We start from the raw sequence: 10,409 nt of genomic DNA on the forward strand, positions 1-10,409 counted from the left end.
ACACACTCACACACACACACACTCACAGGCACACATCATGCAATGAAGGCATGTAAGTCTGACTTTGGCCATGGGATGGGGAGAGAAGTCCCGTGCAATGTAGGAGGACATACACAACCTAGGGAGTGTTGGGCGCATGTAAAGAATGTTCTGGAGACTCGTAGAATCCACGCGTCTCTGATCCAAAGACACCAGCTGCAGAGGCAACAACAGCATCAGACAGTGGCCCCAGAAGGTGGTAAGACAGCGATGGTAGCAGAAGGTCCATTCGAGGTGTCTCTAGAGCCTACAATTAGTGGCCGGGGATGGACGGGAAGCCTGAGGGAGAGATACTCCTCCTCCCTCCTTGCTTTTTGGGTCACACCCAGCGATGCTCAGGAGTTACTCCTGGCTTTGCACTCAGGAATTACTCCTGGCAGTGCTTAGGGGACCATATGGGATGCCGGGGATCGAACCCGGGTCGGCCGCGTGCAAGGCAAACGCCCTACCTGCTGTGCTATCGCTCCGGCCCTCCTCCTCCCCCCTTTCGAGTTTCTTCTACGCCTCTCATCTCCCCTCCCCAGGAAAGAGCTGTCTTCCTCCACACTGTCTCTAAGCCCGACCTCTCCAAAGGAAATAAGATCAGATCTGCTCAGGACCTAAGCAAGGAAACCTGGAGGGGGGCGCGGGGTGGGGGGCGGTCTCTAGAGAGACAAGTGGGAACTGTGGACCAGACGTCTCTGTCTCAGGAGGGAAAGGCCCGGCCTGGGTCAGGCAGCGAGTGAAGACGTGGGGAGGGCGGTGTGTGGAGAGCACAGTTGGCCTTTGGGGACTAGACTGAGTTAATTAATCGAAACTTGAAATTGCCCCCATCTAGGAAGTTCTCCACAACAGACTTTCTCCTCCTCAGACAGCTGGTCTCCACGCAGGAGCAGAGCCGGAAGCTTGTGTCTCTCTCCTTCCCAGTCAGCTGCGCTGTGTCTCTGCCTCTCTCCTGCCCCGAGGCCTGGGGACGCAGCCTGGTCACTGTCTGCACTGCCCAGCCCCTCGAGTCACCTTGGAAGGGAGGTTGCTGAGTCCAGCCCAAGGCAGCATCTGCTCCCCCATCTCTTCAGACCCAGGATGGTCTCTTCCGAGGGGTGACCCTGAACGCCCCTCCAGGCACAGCTTGGGTTCCTTTTGCTAATGAAATGACTAGAAATGACAATCTGGGGAGAACGGGTGAGAAGAGAGGGGGAAAAGAGTGGCAAAGAAGGCAGGCCAGTAAAAAGTAGAGGAACATACGGCCCACGTCCACTTCCAGCTCAGAAGGGCAGAGGCCAGTCTAATGGGGCAGAGACAGATGGGGGAGGGGGGTGCTGTCTCCATGCATACACACCTGAGTAAGCATCCCCATGGCTATCTACAGGGTACCTACAGCAGCAGGTCACTGAGAAGTTTTCTTCTCACTTCTGCCAATTCCCGAGGCCTCCACCACAAAGGACACAGCCCAAGGCTGAGAGGCCAGCCCGCTCCCTCCCTGAAACACATGGGGTGAGGCGGTCCCTAGTTCCGAGGAACTGGCCCGGGCAAGGGTCCAGCTCTCTCTCCTTGGCTACAAACCAACTCACAGCTGTCTCTTTCTTTATAACGGCCATCAACAAAGTTAATTGCCATCCCACGGTCAAAGAGGAAAATGGTACCATTGGCTTGTCCCAGTGGCCAGTCAGAAACACAAGGGCTGAGATTCAATCACTGGACACTCACTAACACGGACCTGGCGGCCAGCTCCTTTTCCCATTAAGAAGGTCCTACCTGTATCTTCTGACCCTGTCCAGTGGCATCGGAAATGTCTCAACAGTACTCCCCACGAGTTAGGCATGCAAGAAGGCTTGCCCTTAGGACCGGCCTTCCTAGAATAACCCTTCTTTTCATCTCTGACTAAATTCCTTTCCATTCTTATTTGTTTGCGGTTTTTTGTTTTTTTTGTTTTTGTTTTTGTTTTGGTGCGGGGGGGGGGGGGTCATACATAGCGATGTTCAGCGGGTATTCCTGGTCCTGCACTCAGGAATTACTTCTAGTGGTGCTTGGGGGACTATTGGGATGTCGGGGATCCAACTAGATCGACTATGTGCAAGGTAAATGAAATGCCCCTGTCTGCTGTACTATTGCTCCAGCCCCTAACCTCCTTTCCATTCTTACAATTAACCGTCAACCCAATCATGAAGTTCCCTGTTCTCCACAGCTTCTCCCTTTATAGACCTGCAGTATCTGACAGACGTCTGAAGCACATCTTCCACCCCCCCAAACTGAACTGTGTGCTACAGCAAGATATAAACCAAAGCCAATTATTTATCAACACAATGGTTGTCCAACATTGGCTCTTAACAAATGTATGCTGAAACAAGGCATAATGCCAAAGACAGCAAAATAAAGAGAAGGAAGGAAGGAAGGAAGGAAGGAAGGAAGGAAGGAAGGAAGGAAGGAAGGAAGGAAGGAAGGAAGGAAGGAAGGAAGGAAGGAAGGAAGGAAGGAAGGGAAGGAAAGCGAGGGAGGGAGGGAGGGAGAGAGGGAGGGAGGGAGGGCAGGAGGGAGGGAGGGAGGGAGGCAGGGAGGAGGGAGGGAGGAGGGAGACAGACAGACATCATCGTTGAGGAACAGCAGACAGAGCTGAGGAACGAGGAAAGGCGTGGGTGGCTGAGAACGACAGGAGGAGGTGGGTGAATTCAAGCACACAGGTTTCTTTGGTTTCTTCCTGATCATGCTTTTTTATTAATATTATGTTTAAGAAGAAAGCAGAAATGCTGGAAGTCTCAAAATCAGAGAACACCTCCATGGTACAGTTGATGTTGACCCCGACACAGGAAGAGGCTCGGGGTGGGAATGGACAACCAAGAGGCAACTTGGTCCAGCAACTCAAGCATCGGGGGCAGCTGTCGGGGGGGGGGGGGTGTCACCTCAAGCTTCACCCCAGACTTCAGGCCCCACAACAGATGCTACTTAACATAGTCCCCTGTAGAATCCAATTCCAGTGAAGCTTAGGGAGACGAATGAAGTCATCTGAAATGTGCTGACCAGTGACCCGGCTCCCTCGAACCGAACCCCCGTGGCCAGGCACAAAGCAACTATCCGGACCTAAGGGGTATCACTTAGGTCGTTGGAGCTCAGCATCCTTGATGAGATGAGGTCAGGGGAGCACTTTCTTGGGGGTCACAGGGCTCTGATCCCATCCTAACCATCTCCATCCCCACCAAAAGGACCAAGAGCAGCACCAGATACCCCTCGTCACTCCTTCATTTCAAGATCCTTGGATTATCTATTGTTCCAGACCGCTGTGGTCCACACAAAGATTCTTGCATGAATAAAATACCCCACCCTGGCCTTGAGGAACTCAAGAACTTCGAAGGGAAACTGGGCAAAAAAAAAAAAAAGCAGGATCCAGGGTAGGAATGCGAAGAACTGCCAGGGAAGGTGGGGTGATGTCTTGGCTTGCAGGGAGGTGCAGAGAGGTGCAGGGGAGAGCAACACCGGGCCCTTCTCCACGGACCTCAGCAGCACAAAAGACAAAACTAGGATGGCCCAGGCCAGGGCAGTGACTCAGGGGCCTGGAGCTCAGCTTTTGAGGCAGGAACCCCTGGTTCTGAAGTCTTGCATGGGTCCTCCAAGCATTGCTGAGTGGGACCAAGAGAAAAACTGTTACAAGAGTGTCCCTCAACCAACCAGAGGCTCCTGAGCACACGGGCCTCTCGGGGTTCACAAGACCCCAAGAGCATTTCTTTGAGCGGGAGCCACGAACAACCCACGGGTGCATCTCAAATCCCAACCTGCTCTAGGTTCGACCCATCCTCACCACCCCCGCCCTCACCAGCCTGACTCCATTCTGGAATTCTCCTGCCTCCTTCGGAGAGAGATAGAGCCACTCTCCCCAGAGACATTTTGCGGTTGCGGAGAGGGGATGCACTTTAATAAATGGGAGCGATTCAGTACCCTAGAAACTCCTCTACTCTGTGTATATGGACCCAGAGAGACGACACCAAGATGCGACTGAACGCATCCTAGCAGAGACCCAAACTGTGGGTTCCTGAGAGGAAGAAATTTCTAGAATTCTTCAGGCAGTGGGGAAAGTCATTGTGCCAGCTTAGCCACTCCTGACCCCGAGAAGTTCCACGAGAGATGTCATTTTGCCAGCCTCGAGGCCAGCGTTCAGGAGAGACAGCCAATCTTCGGGACGAAGGTTCCCGACCTTCAGAACAGGCAGTTCCACACAGACTTCCTTCCCTTTGGTACCTATGGACTGGATTTTCACTCTAGTTTCTTCAGATCCAGCCTGCCTTTCCCCTGCCTCCTCCCCAGTTTCGAGGTCCAGACAGACACACTAGATGCTCACTCTAAACTTGATCATGGAATTGGGTTGGCCATTCTCATTGCATAATCTTGGGGAGGGCAAGGGGTCCCCTGCGTGCTGAGAATGTGTTCAAGGATGACGGGGCCCAGGGTAGGGCTGTCTCACCTATTGAATCCCCCAACCCATTCCAGTTCCCATGTCCGCCTTTCAGACACTCTCTGCCCGTGCTCCCCCGCCGATGATGGCTGGGAGAGGGGGCATGCAGCCAAGGCAGATGTCGAGGTGTAAGTCATCTCCCTGGAGGCCCCCCCAGGAGCAGGTGCCTGCCTTTCGCCCCTTCGCCAGAGGAAGGCGCTCTTCTCACTCAGCAGGGAGCAAGGGTGGGACTGGAGGGATTTCTGTCTTCCTCCTCATCTTTTTGATGTAGCCTCCTCTCTCTCTCTCTCTCTCTCTCTCTCTCTCTCTCTCTCTCTCTCTCTCTCTCTCTCTCTCTCTCTCTCTCTCTCTCTGCATCTCCCACCCACCCACCCCTGCCATAAATGGCACAAAGACTGTGGAAACGGGAGACTCGGACCCACCACACACGCTTCCCGGGCTGAAGCCAGCAGAGCAGAGAGGAGCCAGGCCGGGCGGCCCTCTACCGCAGACCCCGACAGAGAAGAGACCCCCGATGTTCTGCTTCCCCTCACATCACCCGGCGCAGCCTCCCCGCCCAGCTTTTGCAGGGAGCCCTTCCTTGCCCCTCTTGGCTGCCTCCCTGTTCCTCAGGAGGAAACCCCATTGTGCCCCACTTCCTGCCCAGGGAGCCCCCACGGGGTCAGAGCAGAAGTGGGGAGACCCAGGAGAAGCCAGCGGGTCTTGGTGCTAGGAGAAAGGACTGGCCCCAGGCCTGGCGGTCAGCTCACGAGGCCAGGGAACCCCAGTGCCTGCTCCTGCCCCCCCCCCCCGGTGGCTCTGGGTGTGGGACAGGTGCAGCCTGTCTACGGTGGCTGCTCCTTGAAGTCACCCCAGACGCTGCCCCTGGGAACTCTCTTCATTCCTGGAAACACTTCCCCCCCCCCCACAACCCGCCTCGCCTCCTCCAGTGTAGCACCCCTGCTCCATGGCCTGGACTCAGCCCCAGGAAGAGGGCCCGGAGCCGGCCTTCATCTCGTCCCCCAGGCCCTGCAGAAGGAGCCCTGTCCCAAGGCCTCCCAGGAGCACCTCGGGTTCCAGGGGTCCCCACCTCCCCCTACTCCGTCCCCAGCCTGCATCAGGGAATCCCATCTGGCTTTGTGTGTCTGTTCTGATAACGTGGTACCTGCACGTGGAGTGCACCTTTCCCCACCCTGACCCCGGTTCTATTTCGAAGCCCACTGGAGACTTCGCCCACCCTCCCACTAGAAGGAGGAGAGGAGATGGAGCGCCAGCCCAGGCATCTCCTAGGTGAACCCACACCAGACAACTTCAGCTATTTGGAGAGCCTGGGTGGGGGGCTCAGAGCGGGGGTGAGGGTCCCCCCTGCGCCCCTTACCACGCTTACAGTGAAGCCAAAAAGCCCTCATGGCTCAGAGGGTAGAAACTTGGGGGAGGGGACGGAGGACGTGGCTGTGTCCATTGCGCCTGCACCTTGAAGAACCAATTCCCTTCTGCTAGCTGAATCCTGCTCTCGCCCACCCAGCACTTTGGACGGCTTCAAAGTATTGTCAGAAGAAAGGTCAGAAATCATTTTTTGAGACGTTGCAAGAGAGCACTTCCCACCAGACTATGGATGCTCCAATGACTCTGCTTCCATATTCTGAAGATCTTCTCGAGCTAACGGCAGCCCCGGGCCCACTTTGCAATGGATGGAACGTGCAGTCAGAGAAGCAGCTGCCCCCGCCAACATGGCCCTCGTGTCCCCCGGGGCCCTCTGCCTGCCCCGAGACTCGGCCGGGATTGCTCCGGTGGCAAGCCGAGAAGTCATTAGCTCTGCCTTCCCCATTTCTCCGGCTCTTTCTCTCACATGAAAATCCTGCTTCCCCACTCTCCACTGATTGTAAGAAAGAAGGGATGGTGGGGAGGGGGAGAAAACGAATGAAAGTCCTCGTTCTATTTCGGGGGTCCGAGACGAAGCCCTGCAAACGGCACATCTCTTTGTTTTACACAAAGACTCACGTGTCGAATTCTGCACCCTTTCCACGCACAGCATTTCAGAACTCTGCAAGATAGCCATTTTGCAAGAGTGTGGAAGTAACAGTTTGCTTGGAGGATGTGTGGGTATAAATAGATGTGTAGACAGAAGGAGAAATTTACAGCTTAAAAATAATAGCACATGGGGGGGGAGAGGAAAAAATACAAATTAAAAGGCCGAATATTGGCAGAAGCCCTCCTTTCCCGGCCAACGCCGTGAGTCTGTTTAACCTGCAGAACCTCCCCATGCCAGGTGATCGGGGCGCAGCCGGCGCCCACCAGCCCTGGCGCTGCAGTAAGGCCTCCCGGGATCCCGGGCCCAGCGCTCACCCAGCGAGCAAGTGGACCTCGGCAGCGGCCACACTGATCTCACGGATTATTTTTATTTTCTAAAGGGCATGGAAAGGGTGCCTAGGAAGGCAGGGAGAGAGGAGCTGAAGAAAGAAGCAGGAGAGTGGCCAAAGGTTTGGGAAAGGGGGGGGTGGGTGGGAGGTCGGGGAAGGCCAGCCTGGAGAAGGAAAAAATAAAAACCAGACCTTCAGCTCCCGTGAATTCAAATGCTATTTAACTCGAAAATCACACAGGTCTCCCAGCCGTGACTGTGAAACAGGCACCCTTTCTGCTGTGCCTACCTACAACCACCCCCTCGGTCTCCCCAAACCCCAAACCTGTTTGATGAAGAAGGAAAAGAAAGAACATGGGAGATTCCCCTCTTTGTAAAAAAAAAAAAAGAAAGAAAAGAAAGAAAGAAAAAGAAAAAGAAAAAAAAGAAGCCCTTCTCTCCCCCCCACCCATCAGCAGTGTTTTAATACCTTGCCACCTTTCCTAGCCACCCCCACCCCTCCCAATGACACCACTTGAGGGACTGGGAGAGAGACATAAACCAGGATCTCTAACCCCCTGGAGAAGAAAACAAACCGAATTTGTCCTACCTTGGTCTGTAGAAGCCAAACCTCTAGCCGGCTGGATTAAGGGAGCGAGCATGTTGGGGTTGGCCAGGCTCCGCGGCTTGCCGGCATATCCACATAAGAAAGACGGAGGGTGGATGAAAGGAAGATCATTTAAAATCCAGTTTGGCTTGAATTGGGCTGGAATCTTGTGTCTTGAACAGATGCAAATTCAAAGGGGGAAATAGCGAGATATTGAATTCAAAGGTAATTCAGGGTCTGGAGCTCACAATGCAGAATCCCGAGCATTCATGCCCGCGGCTCGTGAGGTTAGCGGCTGGGCTTAGCTTGGTTGGTGGTTTTTGTTGGGTTTTTTTTTCCCCCTAATGATTCTTCTGGCAATTAAGGTTTTGGGTTTGGGAAGCTTCAGTGGAGAAGGCTCTGTGTTGAGAAGCTGGGGGCCGGCTCTGTCCCTCCTTGGAGCATGGTCATTCCCAAAGCGTCCCCTTCCTAAGGGAGGGGGGGAGAAAGAGGCGGTCAGGCTGGATTCGAGTGCCCCCCAAAAGGGACGGAAAATGCTTTCCGAAAAAGCTCTCGATTGGATTTAAGAAAAGGGGGGAGGAACCCCCGCGTTTCCCACAGAGTGCACACGAGAGGAATTGCAAACAGCTGGCACCGATCTATAAATAATTCAGAAAAGGTCTGGCTCTCCCATTCCTGGGACACGCGTGGATGAGAGGTGGGAAAGGCAACCTGAATGAGAGAGGGAGGGAGGGAGGGAGCCACGGAAGGAGGGGAGTGGGAGGGGAAGGGAGAAGCGGCACCCCCAGCCACGCACACTCACACACACACACACACTCACACTCACACGCGCGCGCGCGCGCGCGCACGGAAAGCGGGTCCCCACTTAACTCGCCCGCGAGCGCGACCCCCAGCCCCATCTGCATTGCTGCTGACTCGCCGGCCTCTCTCTGCCCATCGCCTCCGGCAGCAGCGCCTCCTCCCGCCCCGGGCTGGTGCTGAATGGGCTCTGATCGTGCACCGGCTGCACACTGGGCATTTCTTGGAAGGGGCGCGCGCACCCTCACACACGCCCCCGGCGCGCACGCGCCCCCGCGCGCACTCACACTCGCCCCCGCGCACACTCACCCCCGCACACACTCACGCCGCGCGCCCCGCCGCACCTGCACCGAGTCCAGTGGATGGAGGGTCGCGGCGCGTGCGGAGCACCCGATGCCCAGCCTCTCAGCTCCCTGCAGCGGACCCAAGGCAGCCCAGCCCCTTCCCCCTGCCCCCCTCCCCCCACCCCCCCCCAAAAAAATCCTTTATTAAAACAAAAACAAAAACAGCCACGTCCAAATAAATGGGCAAGTGCCTGGTGCTGCGGGGGGCGCGGGAGCTTTACCTAATACCAGGTTGGGGAAGGGTTCGACCGCTTCCACCCCAGCTCTTCCTGGCACGACCGAGCCCCCGCCGGGAGACCGGAGACTCCAAGGCGAATCTTGACGTACCGGCTCCGAGCGCCTGGCGATTGCAGTCTCGGGAGAGAGGTGCTCAATGGCCCGGCATGGGGAGGGGGGTTCCTCTCCCGCAAAGCAGGATTAATAATCCGTCTCCCGAGTGTGGAAGTTCACGACTCTTCTTTTGCAAAGCCCAGGAAAATGCATCTAGACGCTTAGGACTTCTGGATCGCGGGGAGCCAAAAATCTCACGCCGAGAGCGCTTGCAGAAGTGCAAAGCCCCAGATTTCCTAGAGGTGAAGAAGCCGGAGGAAGTGGATTTTGGAAGGGGGTGGGGAGCTTTTCTTTCTTAAAAAAAAAAAAAAAAAAAATGAAGAAGGAGAAGAAGTGGGGGGTGGAGAGGCAGAAGCCCAGATTCCAGTTGGTGATGCTCAGGGGCCGGGGGAGGGGAAGCGGGCGGGGGCAGGCGATGCAAGTCAACGGCTCGGCAGCGGGAGAGGAAGAGGAGGAGGGGGCGAGGGGGAGAGGAGGAAAACTGGGTACTAACGGCCGGGACCGGAGGGATGCAGGGTCGGGGGGCGTTGGGGAGCCGGGGCCGGAGATCACAGGTTGCCTGGACGTTCCCCGCCAGCGCGCACATGCGCGCGCGCGCACACACCTACCTCTCAAACTCGGGCTCCAAAGGGAGGAGAAAACCCTCGAAGCCAGGAAAGATGCTTCTGCGCCCGCCGGTCCTCTTTCTCCACACCCCCCACCCCACCCCACCCCCAAGCCCCGTCCACGCCTCACGCCTATTGCTAGGATTCTGGCGGAGCCAGCTTCCCACGTCATGTGTTGGGGGCCTGTGGGGTAGGAAGGGGGAAAGAGGCTTAACCCGAGTCCGTGGCGCCTCCTGCCGGTCGCCGTGGGGAACAGCAGCGAGGAGGGGCCGCTTCGCTGCGGGGGTGGGTCCGGGAGCCTCCCGGCTAGGGGAGGGTCTCCAAATGCAAAAGCCTCCCTTGATTCTCCCTAAATCAGCGTCTGCTTCCTGCCACCCCCGCCCCACCCACAGCGCGCTGGGCGCAGTGCAAAGCCCCGTTCTTGGTTCTTGCCTTCAAGAAGCTTGAGGTCTATTTTCAGCTCGGGAGACTGATTTATACAATAGGAAACCAAGCGAGGCAAATGTAATTACAAGTTAGATGGTATTGATGGAGATGATCCAGGGGCACTGCTGACTGGTGATGGTTTGAGGACGTGTGTGTGTGTGTGTGTGTGTGTGTGTGTGTGTGTGTGTGAATTAAGGTAGATCCTTTTATTTTAAGACTTGATGAGGTAAGTGAATAATCCCTAGATGAAACTCCATTTCATGGCATTTACAAACCCTTTTTATAAAAGGCAAACATCCATTCCTTTCTCTCTTAAGCTGTTTGTAATTTAATGGCACTAAAGCCACCTATGTTCTTGTTTCTTTTTAATCTGAATAGCGTTGTCTTTATTTTTATTCTGATCTATTGTCTTTTCAATAATCAAGAATATTGCAGGGACCGCGCGTTTTCTTAACTTTTTTTTTTTTTTTTTTTTTTTTTTTTGCTTTTTGGGTCACACCCGGCAATGCACAGGGCTTACTCC

General features: G+C 55.3%; 1 protein-coding gene across 4 annotated transcripts in view; it reads right to left on the reverse strand.

Moving 5' to 3' along the window:
• Positions 1-9,573, reverse strand: part of GRIN2B (glutamate ionotropic receptor NMDA type subunit 2B) — a 485,599-nt gene extending 476,026 nt beyond the window's left edge. The window contains exons 1-3 of one of the 4 annotated variants that reach the window (XM_055117945.1): positions 9,464-9,546; positions 8,853-9,091; positions 7,387-7,851 (exon numbers count right to left, since the gene is read on the reverse strand). The gene's annotated coding sequence lies outside the window, so the exon portion shown is untranslated. Of the gene's footprint in view, positions 1-7,386; positions 7,852-8,525; positions 8,616-8,746; positions 9,092-9,463 lie in introns of those variants that run through there. The other 3 variants (XM_055117944.1, XM_055117946.1, XM_055117947.1) reach the window with 3 other exon arrangements.
• Positions 9,574-10,409: the final 836 nt, after the last annotated feature.

Source organism: Sorex araneus, chromosome 10, assembly GCF_027595985.1.
Source record: "Sorex araneus isolate mSorAra2 chromosome 10, mSorAra2.pri, whole genome shotgun sequence".
NCBI classification, from domain to species: domain Eukaryota; kingdom Metazoa; phylum Chordata; class Mammalia; order Eulipotyphla; family Soricidae; genus Sorex; species Sorex araneus.